Below are 20411 nucleotides of genomic sequence, written 5' to 3'. Positions count from 1 at the left end.
TTAACACCTAGATACGCCTATGCAATAAATTTTTCTTTTTATTTGGAACTAAAATTAGATAAATATAATAAAAATAATAAATAAAGAGTTGCCAAGTGATCCAGCTACGAGTATTAATGTGGGATATTGAAACTTTTTGTAAACCAAAAATAGAATTCTGTAGACAAACTCTGTTTTGAAATAAGAATGTATATAATTATAGCTCTAGCTCTCATACAGAACGGTCGCGTAGCACTGCCTACTGCTATACTCTGCTAATTCCTATCAATAATGCGAAAACTATATATCTTCATAAATTTTACTACTTAAGTATACAATTTGAATTAAACGAACTCCTCCACATAAACAAATTAGTTCAAAACAAATGCGCAACGCGTTCCGAGCTCCCGTGAAATTTAATTCCATATTGTATGAAAGCAATTCGTTACATAACACGATAACGCTGGAACGTTGCAACTAAGTTGTGCCTTTGACGTCGCCTGCCTAACTGGATTTGCATAAAAGCATCGACAAGCATCCTATGCGCTGCATATGCTTGTATTGTGCAGGAGGACGCTTGATAGTTTCGGGGAATTCTTTTAGCTTAGGGTCGGTCGTCGAGGACAGACGAATGGAGGCGAATACAGTATCGGAATAATTCGGGTGTACTCGGCACTCGTCACGAATACTTATCCGTTTCGGCTCCGTGTCGATTGTTTGACGCAAATAAAAGAATTATGCATAAAGTTATCTGAATATAAACGAACAAATAAATAAGTCTCTTCGTGATCGAATGGTGAATTCCTCGGTTCCATCTAGTATCTAAAAGAGACATAGTTATTCCGGTTTTAGTACAGTGATGAAAATACTTTTATTATTTCTTGTTGTAGCGACTATAGATATTTATCTAACACCACATACAAATTCGAGTGTCCATCTATTAAGGTTCTATATTTAGGGTCATGTGACAGACGGACAGAAAGCAAAGGCTTAGGAATAGCGTCCCGTTTTTATCCTTTGGGTACTGAACCCTAAAATCGCTTAACTTCAAACTTAATTTCACAAAAAAGCCAGTGGCATTAAATGTTTCCCTCTTTTATAATCCTTAACATTTTAAGTGTACGTACTTAATTCATTTCCTTTTCAATTTACAACAATTATCTTTCCTTTATATAATCAAATCAAATCTTAAAAGCAGTATATATATCTGTAAGATATTAAATATTTTGATCAAAGGATTGAATATTGAGATGTTTTACAACTGATCCTATTAAATATCCTTTTAGAGTCACATTTAAAGGGATATTAGTACAAATTATCTTTATTTTGAACTCGTTGGCAGATGTTGCTTACCCATTTCGGAAGCTTTGGTATAAAGAAATAAGTTCCTTGATTTGCTTTTGAGGAGTGTACTTATGTACTAAATAACAAATATTAAATAGTATAGTCCGCGTAAAACTGCTAGTCCGCTCTGAATATAGAAATGAATCGCGTCGCCATAGCAAGTTGTATGACTACACCCGCTCGCAACAATTCAGGGCGAACTACCAGTTTGGTGCGGACTATACTTTATATATAATGAGTATAATAATATTTCATCATCAATTTTTTTATGTTTCCATACGTAATATTCAACAGCATAGCAGTAGCATTAATAAAAACGCAGTGTCCTCACAGAGGCGATATACTTAGCCATTTTTGGCAAAAGTTTTTAGATGAATAAAGGAAGAACACTTCTTTTGATATATATGCTATATAATGAAGTTCTGGCCGTCCCGTGCGGTTAGCATGTTCAAGTTTGTCTTGCGGGAAATTTGAAGCTTTATCGCGTCAAACAAAACCGAAATTTATGAGTTGTGCTGTTCTGTGTATACTAACACGAATTCGAATCTGGCTATATTAGAAACTCAATTGTTCTGAGAAAACTGAAATAATGACAAGTTAATTTGGTTCTCAAAATAATGAAAAGTAGTAATTATTGAGAATCATTAGAATTCCTCATAAATATTAGTTCATCTTTTCACCACACTCGGAAGTGAGGCGCCACCGGCACTGGCGGCTTTTACGTTCGGCTAAATTTCGTACCTTCGAGCAGTTCCAACCACAAACTCACTAGTAAACATTACGCCGTGGTTTCACGTGTCAAAATTATAATACTAATAAATCTGTTCTGTATTGTTTAACATAAGAGAATAATTTTAATGCTTTTTGGATTATTTGAAAATCTTAAATATATAGAGGTTGTAGCAGATATTTTTATTATATTTAACACAGAAAATAATGTACACACCTAATTTTTTTTTATTTCGGATCCCGTATCGACGAACTAATAAAGTTATGCCACAATAAAGCTCGAATGCGTCCACCTCATAATACATATTCAACATTGAAGCGAAGACGTGCAATATAAGCAATATCGGACATCTTTCTGAAGTCTAGAATGCAATATCGAAAGCAATATGATGGTGTTATGATTATATTTTATCTTTTTGTATAGTGAAAGCAGAATATCCTAGCAAGGAAATACCCATTATTGTGACAGTATTTTAATACGTAAATATTTTTTTTTGTAATATAAGAAAAAGTGCAAAATAAGAAAAAAAATAGTCTTTAAAATAAATAGAGAAGAGAAGTTTCATAGAATACAAAGACTTTCAATTATATAGTAATAATTTCATCTCTTTGACGTCATATAACATTTCACATAACTTCAATTATGTTATGATACTATTACCTAACCCGAAACTAGTTTATATTCAAACGAACAAAGACAATACAATATCAGACAAAACAGGAATAAACTATGAAGAAAAAGCAATTATGGAAAATATAAACAAAATCCATTTAATATAAAATGATGTTCAAAATATTAAACGTCCAAGCTTATCTATTCAGGACATAACAATAGATGACCCGAAATGAGCAATGGGCGACGCTTAACGAATTTAATGGGCAAGGCGGGGCAATGATCTGACTAATGCCCACAGTGTGGGCTAGTTGTTATATGTAAGTGGAAATGGTTTTCTAGTAATTGTAAAGGTAGGTAATTGTGGTTAGGTGTTGTATGAAATTAAATACAAAATAGATTTTGATTGGGTACAATATAAATAATTGATGCCGTAGTATTTTCTGAGAAGAATTACCAAGACTGAGACATACTGAAAAGAATACTAATGGGAATAATTAAGAGCGGTATGAAATTGGTATGGAATTGTCAAAATGTCTACATTTAGAAGAATAACAATAAGTCGATGATAATGATAGGATAAAAAGATCTAAATAAAGACCCAACGTAAATTGTCCTAGAAATATTAAAGATAGTACGTTGAAAGCCTATTGAAGGCTTTATTACCATGTAAATGTTGAGGCCATACAGTTTCTAGATGGACTTAGTGTGAAGACTTAATACGATAAAAGCGTTTGATACGGATAAACATACTTTAATAATATTATATGCCTAAAAGGTGATATAGAAAGGTAGTCAATAATAATTTTTAAAGTTATATTCTCAGTACTATAAAAAACTGTTTAGATGTTTTATCACAAATATTGGCTTATCGCTCGAAAAATTGAAGATTACAAGTGAATCATCTTCTCTAAATCTATTTTAATATTCATATTGATGTATATTTTGTAGCGAGCATCAATAAAGGCGGAGGCAATTAAGATTCATATTGCATTAAATTCTAACCTAACCTAACCTTACTTATTAAATGTTTGATAATATGAACAAAATTGTGGAAGATTAAATTTATCAATCGGAGTTGAAATGATAATAGGCGAATCCTTTCGTTCGAACTCATTTCAATTTTATTGATACTTTGCATTTCTTTATCTTTGTAATTTTTATCATAATTTGCGTGATACATCACAAGCCAGAGCTTGCAGAATATATTCAAACAAATAACCAAGCTAACACCAACATAGATAGTTTAGTATCCAATGAAGTCCTTATATTTTATTGAACGATAGCATACAACAGTAAAAGACGCGTCAGTATCCACGGCCGTACGCATTTACGAGCCAGCACATGGTCGTACGAACCATCAATGGAGTTGTTAAACATTACGGTTGTAGAGAGCATCAATTAAGGCGGAGGCAATTTCCATTCATACCGCCATTGTATTGATACTAAATGTAAGTTACGCGATACTGAGTCGAGTGCGAGGTTCAAAGTTTTATTGTTTGAATCAGGCTCACAAAATTCGTAGTTTCGTTCATAGTTTCGGATATTTCGTATTTCGAAACACAATTTTGAATGGGTTTTATGAAGAATGGACGATTATAGAACTGAATCTTATTTTATATCTTGAAAAATAATAATGTAGGTATTACTTGTTTTAATGAATGTAACATTTCGTGAATTTTTACGATGATTACAATTTAACAGATCCGAAATTTCTCTGAACGTACAGGGTTAATATGCAGAAGCGAATAATTAATAAAATGAGATGTGAGATGAAAAACGTTGAATGATTGGCCTCAAAAATACGAATCCAATTTTATTAGAGGTAAGATTAAGGCAGAAATAAATAACCCAGAAATAAAATATTTAGAAAAATATTAATGAAACATGTTTTAAAAGATACGTTTGACGAAATGTTATTAGCTACTTACTCCTCAAGAGTTACACATCGTAATGTAATAAAATATTCTTATGTATTGTGAAAAGTAAAAGTACAACATATATTCAAAATCATAATTCGTACTTCATAATCAGTAAAGTCTAGAAATTGAATATCCTTTAGTGGCTCCGTCAAGATTGTTATTCATAACAAAACCACATTCGCCATCTACATTACTTACGAATGTAATAATTTTATAACAGGTAGTTTTATTTTTCTTAAATGGCAACATTACTCGACCCCGCCACTCTTTTGTGACAACTTCCGAAAGGAGGATTGAGAGTGGTGGGGTTGAAACAGCGTTTTTGATTATGGTCGGAGGAGCTCGGCACTTGCTCCAGAATCATCGAGGTGATAAGTTGTAAACCGGAATAAATGTATTTGCTATTGTTAAAAGTGGAAATAAACTGGGTACTGTGCTGTGCATTGGAGTTTTTTTCTGATACGATAAAGTCTAATTGACAATTTACTACCTCATCACCTCAGTTAGTCGCCACGTATTCCCAAAATGCCTATGAAAACATGTTTTACGGTTATAGACTCTCCAAGTACAGATTATTGGTCACCGAGCGGTAACAGTAAATAACTAAAAGCATAGAAACTTGACATCGTTTGTCTTATGGGCTTCGTGGTAATGTTAGTGGCTTTATACTGGCTCCAAAGTTTTGCGGTAGACATGGTCGTTTTCAGCTTTGTTTAACGGTTGTGAAACTGTTTTGGTTTTTCAAACGACATTGACAGCTGTTTTATATCGATATCAGAAGCATAGCTTCATACCGATATTTATTTTTTCATATTATTTATTTCGAATCTCAGCAAGTGAAAGTCGAACAGAAATGTATTTAATGTTTTCAAATGATTTACTTTCAGGTAATTATGTTTTTTCTCGGTGTAATTGTTATATCCAGTGTATCGATTTGGAAGGACCATAAAAATAAAAAAAAATAGTTATTACGATATGATTCATAGATACTGTACAGTGTACATATGTACATTGGGGTAATTTAAATTATCTTATAGAATTTAGTCTATCGTTATACCGAGCGTCATCGCTTCAGTAATTAACGTTAGACTTATCTGTATGAAAGATCTATCAAATATCTATTTTGTTATTTCATCTGTGGTGTAATTCACGAAATCATATTAAAATTCATTTCTCAAGTGTGAGTGACAACTGGTCGGTGAAGAACAAAATGGAGTAAGTAAAACAAACGAGACCTAGATGTTTGTGTGTCAAGAGTTTCAACAGCTGCTCGGCCTTGCGTCGAGACGGGAACAGACTTCAGAGTAAAGATTTTGAGATTTCGACATTTTTTATTTTCTACGAATTGTGGTAGTTAGGCGGAGGTGTAATGAGTAACTATGTGATTTATGTTATAGGGTTATAATTGATATGACCCTGAGAATTTTCCTATCTATATCCAGCGTAAAGGTAAAATTAACTCACATTAATTGTCACATTCGTTTTATATATTAATTTACAGAAACTATAAATTGTAGGTAATAAGGTAAGTACTTCACTCATCGTGAAGTCAACCATGAGCGACAAAACACATATTCTATTGCTATTAAAATTTAACATAGTGAAATTAAAATAAATAAAAAAATATCATGAACATCTTTATTTTTTTTTACATTATTTCTCAATTTTAAATCACCGTAAGAAATTGTAGTATACGTAGGTAATATTATTGAAACCGTTACCATGGATTACTATCCATGGTAACGGTTTCAATAATATCCGTAATTCCGTATGCCAAACTACTGTTTGGCATGCGGAAAAGATATGATCTTACTATTTTACTAATTAATACTAAGAAATATTGTTTTATCGAGAAGATCTTAAATTATATGATTATTGACATGACATAAGTACGTTATTTTCAAATAATTTTATTTTATCTAAATATAATCTGTTTATCCTCTCATAATCTTAAACATTGTTTAAATTGCAGTACCCGGTATTGTAAGCCAATCTAGAAATTCTTAGTGTAGCGAAGTGCCTTACAAAGTCTAAATCTATCCGGTGTCAAGTGGCCGCTATCGAGAAACTGCCACTTTGCCACTGGCGTTTACTCACTATAGCTATTATGTGTGGTGTAAGTCACGGACGGACGCGTTTGAAATAGCATTCGTACACTAGTAAATGTATTTTTTTATTGTTATTAAATTAGTAATACTTTATCCTTTTGTAGCTCTACACTAATTTTTTATGCCGTGGGTGCAATGAACAGACTTCAGGTTTTCTACCCTTAGGTTTGTTCATTGGTGGTGTTTGTACACCAAAATTCAAATTCAGAACAAAAGCTTTACTTCATTTAGATAACTGCTTAGTCGGAGATTGAACCCGGTACTTTGGTTGTGACAGACTTATTTTATTTGCTACTCCTCGTGGATCGACATACCTCAACGAAGCATGCTCACAACTGAGCATTCTTCGACTCACATTAACAATGACAACTCAATTTAAACCATGCAGATACAATGCTATGAAGCTACAAAGTAAATTATTGAGTTTACTTAATAGCTTCATAGCACTTGGTATTGACCAAGTCAAACTTCCAATACAACCGACCTCAGGTAGGAATCTTATCTTTTCTAGGGTTGATTACAGTACACATGTCCATGTTCGACAATTGCCACTTACTATCAGATGAAAAGCTAATCTGCTACTCCTATATTATAAAGAAGTGAAGCTATGCATATACCTACATAAATACAATCAATCTCAAATGGACTAATTTATTACCTGTGTAATGTGTATCTTTACGTATTTACCTGTCTATTCTGTCATGATAAAGAGAAAGAAAGTTAATTTGAATACGGTGTCAAGCGCAGTATCCTATCAACCGCTGTCCTCCGAGACCTCTGAAGTTGGTAGAGCGAGTTAATGCGTTGCGATTCTCATTGTATTCAGGAATTGGGATTGTAAAAGTTTTAGCCATTACAATTATATTTTAATATTTTTTTTACTTAAATTTGACTGGCTTATTAGGCAATAAGTCACCTAATCAGGCAGCCTAATATTTTTTTCATACTATAGGAGTAGCAGACGAGCATGCAGTTCATCTGATGGTAAGTGGCTACTGCCGCCCATGGATATCTGTAATCAACCCCAGATAGGATTAGATATTCCGGCCTGAGGTCGGCTACAAATGCGCCGCTACCCCTGAGGACTAAGCTGGAACGCCTCGGAAATGTCTTCCTTACTACACTCTTCAAAACGGAACACAGCAGCGCCTAACACTGCTGTTATTAGGCAGAAATAGGGTGGCAGTAGTGCCGCCGGAGTCGAACCACAAAGGGTTCCACCACCTTCATAATCTAAGTGGAATAGATGTTATTCATTAATGTGTCTTTTCAACATACACCTAAGTCGCTTGAATCGGGATCCTGTCACCATTAGGTATGACCGACTCATCTATTTCTAGCGTAAAGCTGTTTCTATGTCTCAGTTTGCCTGTGGACGCCAACAAATTTACATATGAAGCGACCATCTTTGACCTCAGGAGTGTCAACTTATCCGTGATTGGCTTCAGGTAGAACCTTTATTCTATGTGGGGTTTACATATGAGTTAGAAATTTCCATGGGTAGCAGTAACAATTAACATCATAAAATTGTAAAGGAATAAAGAATTTCTTTAATATAATATTTGGCCACTCATTTGTCATGTCGAGTGCGGTCTCATGAGATTTCAAAATTTTTAAATGAGAATTGATTAATACAACTCGCTAAAAATGAAGAAAATATGCTAACTGATACGAAATTAAATGAACTTTTATAATACTCAAGATATTACGATTTATTTTAATTTGCAGTAGTAAATTAAAAAAAAGTCGTAGAACTGTCGTAGATATTGAGACCGCTTTTAAAACAGCAATCAAATATAAATATCGACATTTACTGTAACAAACGCGGTCTCAAATTAGCACTACAAAAAATGTCATAAACACTCGAAATTATCCAATGTGAAATTAAGTTATTTTTTGTAAAATAAAATAAAATAAAATAAATAATGAGAGGAACCTAAAGTTGTAAGCACATAAAAGTACAACACAAAACGGAACAATATACGATTGCTGTGTCAAAGGCGGTCTCAAGAGACCATAAGAGTAGGTTACGATTTGATATAAAAAGACATAAATATAATAATAATTATCCAATGCGAAATACCTTTTTCAAATTAACACAATAATGTGATATTCCTAAAGTTGTAAGCACATAAAAAAAACAGTACAAAACGTACGATATACGATTGTTGTGTCAGACGCGGTCTCAAGAGAACACTAGAGTTGGAGAATTTACGCATTGCGATTTCGTACGAATTAGGAACGGAACAAATAATGGCTATTCGATTCGGGAATATATTGCTTTCATATTAATGTAATGCAAAATATAACCCCAATTTATATTTTAATTAATAATTATATAGTTGCTGTAAATTGATGTTCATTAAATGCAATATATGCTTAATCAAGCGTAATAGGAATCGTGTTTGTACGATGAACTAATTAATACAAACGCTCAAGTATGTTATGTTTAAATATGTATAAAGCAAATGAATAAATATTTGGAATATACAACACAATAATATAGAGAGATGATACTCGAAAATTTTAATCGGACGTCATCAGCAAAGGTCCTCGAACTCACTAAATGAATAATAATAATTATAAAAATAACTGGCAAAGATACATTGATGACTAGTACAAAATATTCAAACTAGGTATGCAATTTTTAAAAGTTGCATATATATTAGAAATTAATTATCAGTTGCTATAAGGGTGAAGGAAAACTTCGTGAGGAAAACCACATACATATACATATATTCCTGAGATTAGGTATAAAAAAAAGTTTGCCAAAGGTGTTCGAAGTATACCAATTCGCACTTGGCCAGCGAGGTGATGGAAGACCTGATAGAAGACCTGTGGCCAGCGATAGGACAGTTATAGTTTGGTGACGACAACCTATTCATTTAAATATCTGACACTGAAAAAAGTTTAGCATATTATATAACAGGATATTATTATATTACATAACATAATATATTCTATATGACAATGGATTTATCATAGTCCCCAATACATTGTAAGACGAAATTTCATCGTACAAAATCTGTCTCGCTGTAAAAACTTCATTGAAAACGGATTCCCGGGAAGCACTAAAACGATCTCTTTTTGAAAAACTCGAATAACTTTAATCCTTATCTGAATAAACATTCAGTTTGTGTCAGCGGAGTAGCATTGCGGTATGCAGTGGCGCCTGAAAAACTTTTAAGTGTACTCGTAGATAAGTGACCTGAGAAATAGGCTTAAAATGTTTTAGGTTGATTTTTATGTTTCTTTAGAAAGCGTCTCTCATCTAAAAATGGTTCATCAGATAAAATACAAGTAGTTAACCTTTTTTTTTATTTACGAGGGGGAAACTTTCAAAAGCTACGCCTATGCCGTGGGTGCATGTATGCATGTATGGGACACGGGGTTATGTAGAATTCTTACTGCACTAAAAAACCCCCGGTGGCCGTCCTCGGCGCTGCGTAGAGGACTCCTGGACCTCCAAAGGAACGCAACCGGAGTCCTCTTATCGCGTTGCCCCGTCGGTCTCCGCCCAGGTGAGCATGACGCTCGCCTCTCCGTCTGGTGTGCACGACGGTATGCGACCATACATTCCGCTGTCCCTCCCGGGATCGCTGGCCGGGCGGTTCGGGAGCTCTTGCCACCCGCAACCCCAGACGCCCTTTTAAGTCGCCTCTTACGACAGGCAGGGGATACCGTAGCCCTATTCTGAAGGAACGACAGGGACAACAAGTAGTTAACCTAGTAGTTGAAATTTGGTTCCTCAATCAGAGTCTGGTTCAAACCGCAAACAAGCACTTCTGATTTTTCGAAGTTATGTGCGTCTTATAAACTATATAATTATTACTTGTTACGTTAGGACGCAGACCCCTTAAACCATAAAGATCTCAAGTGTGTGCAGTCTACCTATTCGCATTTGCCAGTGCCGTGGACTATGGACTATGACTCATTTTTTAGTATTCTAGTTAAACGTAGAAAAAAAATAAAAATACCACGAATACGGCTATCGGTACGCCGACGGTATTGGCTTTCGAAAAACTAGTTGACGTAAAACAAGGAAAGCCGGTGAAAGAAAACAAAATTCAATGCGGATCTTTTGTTCCGTTCTTTACTTTTCTATTTTTATCTCGAGTAGCGTTTTACGAAATCGTTTTATTATTGTTTTGATAATATAGAAGTAGCTAACAAGCATATATTACAATTCATTATATTACATTATATTACTCCAGCTAATGGTACCATCAAATCCAGATAGGAGTCACAACTGAGGTCGGCCACAACGTTGACCCCTGAGGACTAGATTGAAAGGCCCCGGATAAGTATGTCTGCCTTAGACCTATCATTTGAACCCTTATATCCTTTAAACCGGAACACAGCAGCGCGCAACACTGCTATTATAGCCAGAAATAGACCCGTATAGTCCCCGAAGTCGCATCACAAACAGTTCCACCATTAGGTTTGTGATTGTGGTAAAGGAGACAAACTTTTCCGAGGCGTTCCAGCTTAGTTCTCAGAGGTAGCAGCGCATCTGTGGCCGACCTCAGGTAGGAATATGTGATTCTATCTGGGGTTGATTCAGATTAGCGGTGGTCGTTGAATCAACGAACTAGTTAAATCAACCGTTGATTCACTTTCAACGTATCAACGTTAACCCAATAGAAATTAACTAGTTAAATACGTCAACGACGTTGAATGGAACGTTTCGTTATTTTCAACGTAAATTGTATTTTGTAACGGTGGTCGTTGAATCAACGAACAAGTTAAATCAACCGTTCAACGAATCATCGTTACGTCAACGACGTTAAACGGAACGTTTCGTTATTTTCAACGTAAATTGTATTTTGTTTAGAATTAAACTTACGTTAATTTTTTCTTTAATATACGAGTAGCAGACGAGCTTGATTGTCGGTATAATAGCATAATTTGAACTCCAATTATGTAGAACATATCGAATTATTTCCTAATAAATAATTATAATTATAAATATCAAGAATTGATATTTATATCAATTCTTGATATTGATATTTAATATTTATTTATTCAACTAGTTGATCAATGGAAATTAACGTTGACGTTTCGTTGACGGAAAAAACTTCAACGACCCACCGCTAATTCAGATGTCCATGGGCGGCAGTTACTTACCATTAGGTGCACTGCATGCTCGTCTGCTACTCCTATATTATAAAAAAGGTACGTAATTTATAAAAATAATCTTCCAGCTAAAGGTTGATGCTCTGGAATGCTATGTACGTGGTTTATTACTTTTGCTTGCTATTTTAGCTTGTTAAAAGTTAATTGGAACAAGAATATGCATACGATGCGAGAGTACTTTCGCGGTGTTTTGCACTTTTTTCGTGTGAAATTGCTGTCTATTCTACTATTAAAATGGAAATTGCAAATGCGAAATTCTTCCAGCTTATAATTATTATTATTTAGTATGTTTGCGATTAAAGTAATACAAATAGATAATTATAAAAAATTACTTTGTTAAAGTTACTACTTTAGGAAGCCAAGTCTGACCTGGCTTCAATGGCACCACCGCCATACCTATTTCTGTCAGTTGTGTTATGAGCTGCTGCTGTGTTCTTGAAAGAATAGAATTCTAGAATAACATGCAATACAAGGACATGAGGCATTCTTTCTCCTGTAAAAGGTCAAACAAGCTTGTTTTCATGACACAATCCAGCAGACATATCTGACTTCTGGGTTTACTCTTATACATCGAATGATATACAATATCACAATAAAATTACCTACATTTATGGGAAAGATTTCGTTCGAAGATTCGTATACTACGATACACTAATCAATCTGAAATTTAAAAATAAACGTAGTCTTCAGAGGTAGCAACAGATCTGTGTCCGAGATCAGGAAACTCTCTTATTTATCTACAAAGAAACGAGAATCTCTCTTACCTACAAAGAGCTATCACCTTTATTCGTTGAAAATGTACGGGTTTGCAATCCAACTGACAATGCGTACTCACAATCAAAGGACGTTGTAACAACCCTAAAACACAGCATGAAATCCTATTGCTATCCATCGCTATCCCTGAGGGCATTGAGGCATCGTTTGTCAACCCTGCAGTGTTTAATACAGCTACCAACACACCTTTTATACCAAACACATCACAATCACTGACTTGAAGAAATCAATACTTCTATCGCAAACGGGTTTAAATATTTTTAAACTAATTAAGTATTCTAAATTAATTTATTATGAGAAGACGAAATTACTTTTAGATGGAGGAGGAGAGAGACGGGAGAAGATATTATCAATGTAATTGATGAATGCTTTTTAAGTCGAGCGAAGATTTCGCGTTATTTTTACGACTTTAATAATTGTATACTTAATAATTTTAATATAATACAAAATAGTATGGTGTGTATTACATATTGTTATGTAATTCAAACCGATAGCTTATCATTAGCCGTTACTACCTTTTTGGAGATATTAAAAAAAAGCTAACTACGTTCCTACCTTCGGTCAACCACAGATGCGCCGCTACCCCTGAGGACTAAACTAAAATGCCTCGAAAAATTATGTTTCCCTTACCACAACCTTCAAATCACAACAGAGTAGCGCTTAACACTGCTGTTATTATTTTTTCTAATATAGGAGTAGCAGACGAACTCTGTCTGTCTCCCTTACCACACCCTTCAAAATGGAACACAGCAGCGCCTAATACTGCTGTTATTAGGTAGAATTTGGTGTGGCGGTGGTGCCGCCGGAGTCGAACCACAAAGGGTTCTGCCACCTTTAATGTTATTAGGCAGAGATAGGTGTTGTTGCCGCCGAAGTCGAATAACTGAGAGTTCTACCACCTTTTTAAAATTAAATTAAAAACTTGTGGTCCAATTCATATAGAAAAAAACTACACTATAACGACTCTTCTCTATCTAAAACTGTTTCACTTAATTTTGTATATAATTTCCATTTAGTAAGGAGAATCTAATAAATGAAGTGCCAAGGGACCTGTTTTATAACCTCCGTTTTGAGTAGATAATAAAGTAGGCAATTTAATTTGGATATTAATATTGTTAATATCATTTGCCATGTTTTAATATGTATTTGTGTATAATTTATACATTTTACGTACAAGTTATTATGTTAATTTGCATTATTTTATCACATATGTACTTATAATATCATTGCTTAACAATAGTTTATCAATTTTCAATGTTCCTTTAAAGTTAAATACATATTAGTTAAGGGAATTTTGCTTGAAATATTATTTTTTGTATTGTATACCGAAAACTTAAATAAGTAGTTTGATAAGTTTTTAAGTTAATTAAAATGTGTAGAAACCGGCTGACTTTCATATGAGCCATCTTAGTTCCTAGGAGTACGCATTTATGATCGGTTTAAGGCAAAATATTGCCTATTATATGGAGTTCGTTCATGATGCCGCCTCATGGAGCTAGCGTCCTTAGAAGGCCATTAGCTCATAGCTACTCATTAGCCACTCTACTTTTACAAATAATACCGTTTTAAATCTTCATTTCCAGTTTTAATTTATTCCACGAGTATTTCTTAAGTACTCGTGAAATACAATACTGTTATTATAGTTGTGCATTAAAGTTCTTACGGGTTTACAACATTACAATGACTTATAATAAAAATGTAATTATAGGTATTTATGTATTATAATAAAAATGTAATACACTCCTACAAGAGATACTTCACATAACAAACTCTAAGTCATTATTATTTTAACAACGTTAACATTTAAATTATTTTATCTAATTAATATAAATATATCAACAATGTTACTGAAAAAGCAATGTCAAGGCTATTTAGACAATTAATAATCGACGGAACTGGACGCGAAACACAATTAGTCATAGTCAGTACATCATAAATTAATCATAATTAGTATATATAATAGATCATTAGGCCGTACTCTAAATTATAATGGTGGAGTATTTAAGCTAACTTCAAATAAAATTATTTTTAGACGGCAATAATTTAAAAAATAGAAAGAAAATTGTTCATTCGGTGTTTCATTCTCCCTAGACATTATAAAATAACTAGTGTTTAATGGAAGGGCTATAATTTTTAACTTTTGACATTATGATTTTAAATTTGTAGCGCTTAATTTAAGTGCAAGAGAATTTTATTATTTACAATAAATTTACGTTTACTTCAAACCCCTATTGCAGTCAGTTGGAAGGGTTTAGACCATACTACACCGTTCTGGCCAAATGCTGATTGGTAGACTTTAAACACCTTTGAGAACTTTATTTAAAATAATTGTCACATGTGTATTAGCTAGAAGGAAAACAACGCTGAAAACTGACACTTTTTTTATAATATAGGAGTAGCAGACGAACATGAAGTCCACCTGATGGTAAGTAGCGACTGATGGTATCTGTAATCAACCCCAGATAGGATTTGATATTCCTACCTGAGGTCCGCCACAGATGCGCCGCTACCCCTGAGGACTAAGCTGGAACGCCTCGGAAAAATTCTGTCTCGCTTACCACACCCTTCAAAACGGAACACAGCAGCGCCTAACACTGCTGTAATTAGGTAGAAATAGGTGTGGCGGTTGTGCCGCCGGAGTCAAACCACAAAGGGTTCTACCACCTTCGGTGATCATTCTTCTTTTTTAATAGGCAATCACATATCTTTTAAAAATTAGAGGTATGGGACTTGAACCTCAGACTGTCCGATCTGCCAAATTTCTAACCACAGCTACACACTTAATAACTTAACGTAAAATAAAATAAAACGTGTATTGTGCATAGCTAAATCAGTAGGCATTTATTCATTTTAAATAAATTATACAAAAAAATAAAAATTGTATAATTTCCGTTGACGTATTGTATAATTAAATGAACCGCATCGCTCGCTGTCGCACTCGATTGCGTCATTCAACCTATTGTCGAATGAAGTTTATTGGAATATAAACGGTTTTTACGGACCTTTACAGAGTCTATACAGTTACAGTTAGTCTATACAGTTACCCTTAGTATGAGTTTTTACGTTTTTACAACAATGACTGTTTTTATATTTGTTTACGTATTTACCCACACATTTCCAATCAGCGCCCCTAGCGGACTGTATCAGAACTGATCAGAACTGATTGGATGTATGGGAAATGCGTCAACAAATATAAAAAAAACAGTATTTTTTGTAAAAAAGTAAAATCTCGTACTAATAGTATACTTATACACTCTTTACTTATACAGCTACTACTATTCAGTGCGTGTATATTTAAATGTGTGTGCTATATTGTGAAGCATTGCATACACTTTGTTGAAGGGTTTGGTAAACGATTTTATAAATTGTGTGTTTTTGATAGAGTGCCGACAATTGATATTCCTCGGTTATATGCAAATCGCATTTCAATTTATTTGTGTTTATTGCATGTAGGTATATGGTATATGGTACATGGTATATGGGTCGATTACAAAGCTTTGAAAAATAAAAGATCAACATATTTAGGAAAACGATAAATCTTGTGAAATGGAATTAAAATTACCATTAATGTCAGTTACAGTGTGTTTACAACTTATATTGCAAAAATGTTTAAATATTTATAATTAAGTTTCCATGACGTTGTTTTGTCGTCAGGCAGAGTTCATTTAATAAATGTAATAAGAGAAACACTCTAATAGGACCATTTGTCGAGACAGATTTCAAAAATCTTATTAATGCCATCTAACATCATAGATACTTACTACGGTACCATGAGAAAACCAATTTATTATGTCATGATAATGTTGAAAATAAATTATTTGTACACAAAATTTCAAGATACAAATTTTAACTTCATTGGAACAAGTTCCACATATATACATATAAAAAACATTCTCTTAAATTTATATCTACCTAGACTTCGCAATTCGTGAAACATTTTGCGGTTGTCGACGACATACAATGGTACCTGGATAACCACAGAGTGGAACTAGTTTCATTCAGACAAAAGTTCTATAACACAGGTATATCTCTACTAGCGGGTTATGCCTGTTAAAATCATTCTATGTTCTACTACTGAATTTTGGTTTGAATATAATGTATATTTCGTCGTCTTTTGTATAATATTGAAGTGGCAGATGAGATTGCAGTCCAGTGATAGTAAGTGGCTACTGCCGCCCATCGATATCTGTAAATCATCATGGTAAATAAGAAATATTTTATCGCTAGACATTTAAAATAATCTTGAATATGTTTTATAACTCTCACAATATCATACTTACGAAATTATTGTCATGTGTCTTAAATACAGTAGTCTTTAAGCAAAACATTTAGGGAGAACATAATATAATTATACACAATAAATATTAATCTTATACATAATTATAATATAAACGCAATTTAGATAAACACAAGCGAACAAAGGCACCAATTAAGATAAGCAGAGAATAAAACGTGAAATTCTTGCTTATTAAGTAAGCGAATTAAAGAGTACAAGACCACAACGCTGCTTTGCCAACCTCATACATGAGGTATATGAGGTACGTGGCATCTTGTGTATTTTACACAACATAAATCCTTAGCTTAGTAGAAATTCAGCGCACTTTAGCATAAAGAGGATCTTCCGCATGCAATGCGTCTTCATCGTGTCTCTGCGGTAATGATAACTTATTTGTCTTGAGATTCTGGTGATAAATATAACCAGGGCTGGATTTTGGCGAGAGTAGGCGGGGCTCCTGCCCTGGGGCTTCCATTAGAAATGGGCCTCTAGAAGAGAGTTTTAAAAAATATTCAAAGTTGGACATGTTAGCAATTTTTACATTTTTTTTTCCAAAATGTCCTTTATCGTATTTTGTCTAGAATAGTTGCATGTAACTAGTAACTAGTACATTCGTTGTGAAAGTATTTTTTTTTCATGGCAAAATTTTCAAAGACTTGATAGAAAAAAATCGAGAAATTATTATTGGCCTCCACTCCACTCCACCGCCCCAACACCTCCAAATCCGGCCCTGAATATAATGCAAACCCCAGTAATGATTCATGTCGGGAATTTATAGGAACACTTGCCTCAACCGTCAGCGCTTATGAGGTATAAACGCGTCTGTTTTATTGCCTTCTGAAGTTATGCTTCTTTAGGCGGAGAAAAATGATGAGTTTGTCGACAGGCGCGGGAATATCGTACGAAAATGATAAATAAGATTGTTGTACCCACATTAAAGTTATTAATACAAACATATATTATATTACACGTATTATTTATGTACAAAATAGGACGTTAATAATACTTTTTTATGTATTCATTACAAAAAAGGCCAAGTGAAAGTCGAACTCGGACACGGAGGGTTCCGTACCACCAAAATTTTCCTATTTCTATTATTAAACGTCTAAAATAAAAAAAATCTTAAATGGCAATCCCCATTTATTTTCAAGTTTATTTATTTTTAGTACCTATTTATTGTTATAGCGGCCAAATATACATACGCTGTAAAAAAATCAAGTGTCTATCTATTACGGTTCTAGAGATAGACAGACAGCGTTTAGTAATAGGATTCCATTTTTACCCTTTGGTTACGGAACCCTAAAAATGAGCATAAATAAATGTTTTCTACTTTTTTTTAATTTTTCTAGGTTAACTTCCTTTGTTTTTTTATTACTGAATTATTATTGTTAAAGTGGTTGTTTCACTCACGCTAAAAAAGTATTTTATACACGTTTACAAGAGTACTCATTTGCGTTTTTCATTCGTATTGTGCTTTATAACCGTAACATAGGCCATAATTATGTTATTAGGTTTGCAATTCCTAAGTTTTACGTTTACGGGCTCTATAAAGAATGAATCGATAAATGTATCGAGTTTCATTAAGCCTCTAATTATTAGGTACAGCTAATGGACTTCAAAGTTTTATTAAGCTTGCAAGGTAATATAAGACTATGGCAACGATAAGTAAATATTGTAAATAATGTATATTTCGAAAGTGCTCTTAGTAAAGTATCAATTTTTCAGACAGACAAAATTGAGTGAAGATTTATAGGTGCACATGAGGTTATCTCAGTTAAGGCTGAAGATCATACTCATAAAACATCTATTACAATTACTAAACGTACATATAAAATAAGTGTAAGTCATAAATATATCTGAAAGAGACATTATGAGAAAAAAGAACGAAAAAAATGTTGAGCCAAAACATTCAATTCAATCAAAGTGACATTGATGTTGATTATGAATATGACCATAAATGTGTTAACAGCCAGGTGATCATAAACACGTGTAAAGTGCGAATTCTGGTAGTGACAAATATATGCGGACAAAATTTATTGCAACTATAAATTTTCGGAGCACAGGGGCAAGATTTAATGCAAATGAAGCTATAACTACAGTAATTTTCGAAGTAACTGCTGAAGTTGCTCCAGTTGAACGACGATGACGTATTTACGATACGTATTCATACCATTCGAACAATGGACACGCTTAATAGTGTTCACGTATTCACGGAAATGTTTGGAATTGGAAATTGTAGTAGTAATGATACTGACGACTATTGTCGATATTCGACGAATGTCGATGTGGACGGATTATTCTTCACAAAATTGCATGTTGAAGAAGGTAAGAAATGGCGCGTGAAGAATATTACATTAAATAGTTCCTTCGAGCCTCCGACAGACCGTAAAATAAAAATGGTGTTCACGTATTCACGGAAATGTTTGGAATTGGAAATTGTAATAGTAATGATATTGGCGACTATTGTTGGTATTCGACGAACGTCGACATGGACAGATTATTCTTCAAACAATTGTACTCATATGTTGAAGAAAATAAGGAATAGCTCGTGAAGAATACTACTTTAAATAGCTCCTTGGATCATTCAACAGACAGACAATTAAAATGGTGTTAACGTCTTCACGGAAATATTTGGAATGAACTGTTTGAAGAAGGTAAAAAATGGCGCGTGAAGAATACTAGATTAAAAAAATCCTTTTATTCGGATATAAATGGTGTTCACATTTTCATGAAAATGTTTGAATTTGGAAATTGCACTAGGAATGACGCCGAGGATTGTTGGCATTCGACGAACGTCGACGAAGATGGATCATTTTCCAGTTGTGTTGTGCATTGAAGAAGGTAAGGAATAGTACGTGAAGAATACTAGATTCAATAGATCCTTGGAGTATTTTAACAGACATAAAAATAAACGGGGGACTTATTTGTTACACTGTGGATATCTCATATATTACCGCTATTTTCGGCGTAGTGTAATGATTTATTTAGATAGCGGATATACTGTTTGTAGGATAAATTTCATAATAATATAATATTATTAAGTGTTTTTTTATAAAATAGTAGAACACTCTAAAATAATGCTAACTCCACTTTTTAGACAGCACGGGATTTGATATTGCCCAGCCTGACTGTCGCTTTCCCGGTCAAGAGAATCCAAAGGTTCTATTATCAATTGCCTTTTATCCCATATATATATGTTATATCCCATACAGTTCTAATCAGTTCTGATACAGTCCGTGGAAATGTATGGGCAAATACGTCAACAAATACAAAAACTACTCATTTTTGTAAAAACGTAAATACTCATTCTAACCTACTGATCCATTAACACCGCCATCAAATCAATCTTTTCCATACCATGAATCACCTGTACAATGTTTGCCATCTATAAATACTACTAACAATCGAACCCGTTCGTATTTGTTTGCTGAGCCCTTTAGCGCGGCGGTCGAGCCCCCGGGATCAGTTCGAGGCCTGGCAAAGTGAGCAATGCGGTACCTAAACACATAGATACTTATATACATTCAGAT

General features: G+C 33.8%; 1 protein-coding gene across 1 annotated transcript in view; it reads right to left on the bottom strand.

Annotated features, from left to right (window-relative positions):
• Positions 1–20411, bottom strand: part of LOC140743363 (uncharacterized) — a 66431-nt gene that overhangs the window by 29041 nt on the left and 16979 nt on the right. The gene's annotated exons all lie outside the window — the stretch shown is intronic.

The sequence above is a fragment of the Epargyreus clarus genome, unplaced genomic scaffold (genome assembly GCF_041222505.1).
Source record: "Epargyreus clarus isolate Ecla_fem2 unplaced genomic scaffold, WU_Ecla_fem_2.2 ptg000001l, whole genome shotgun sequence".
Lineage (NCBI taxonomy): Eukaryota > Metazoa > Arthropoda > Insecta > Lepidoptera > Hesperiidae > Epargyreus > Epargyreus clarus.
The sequence above is the reverse complement of the archived record's forward strand: the minus strand, read 5'-3'. Positions and strand labels throughout refer to the sequence as shown.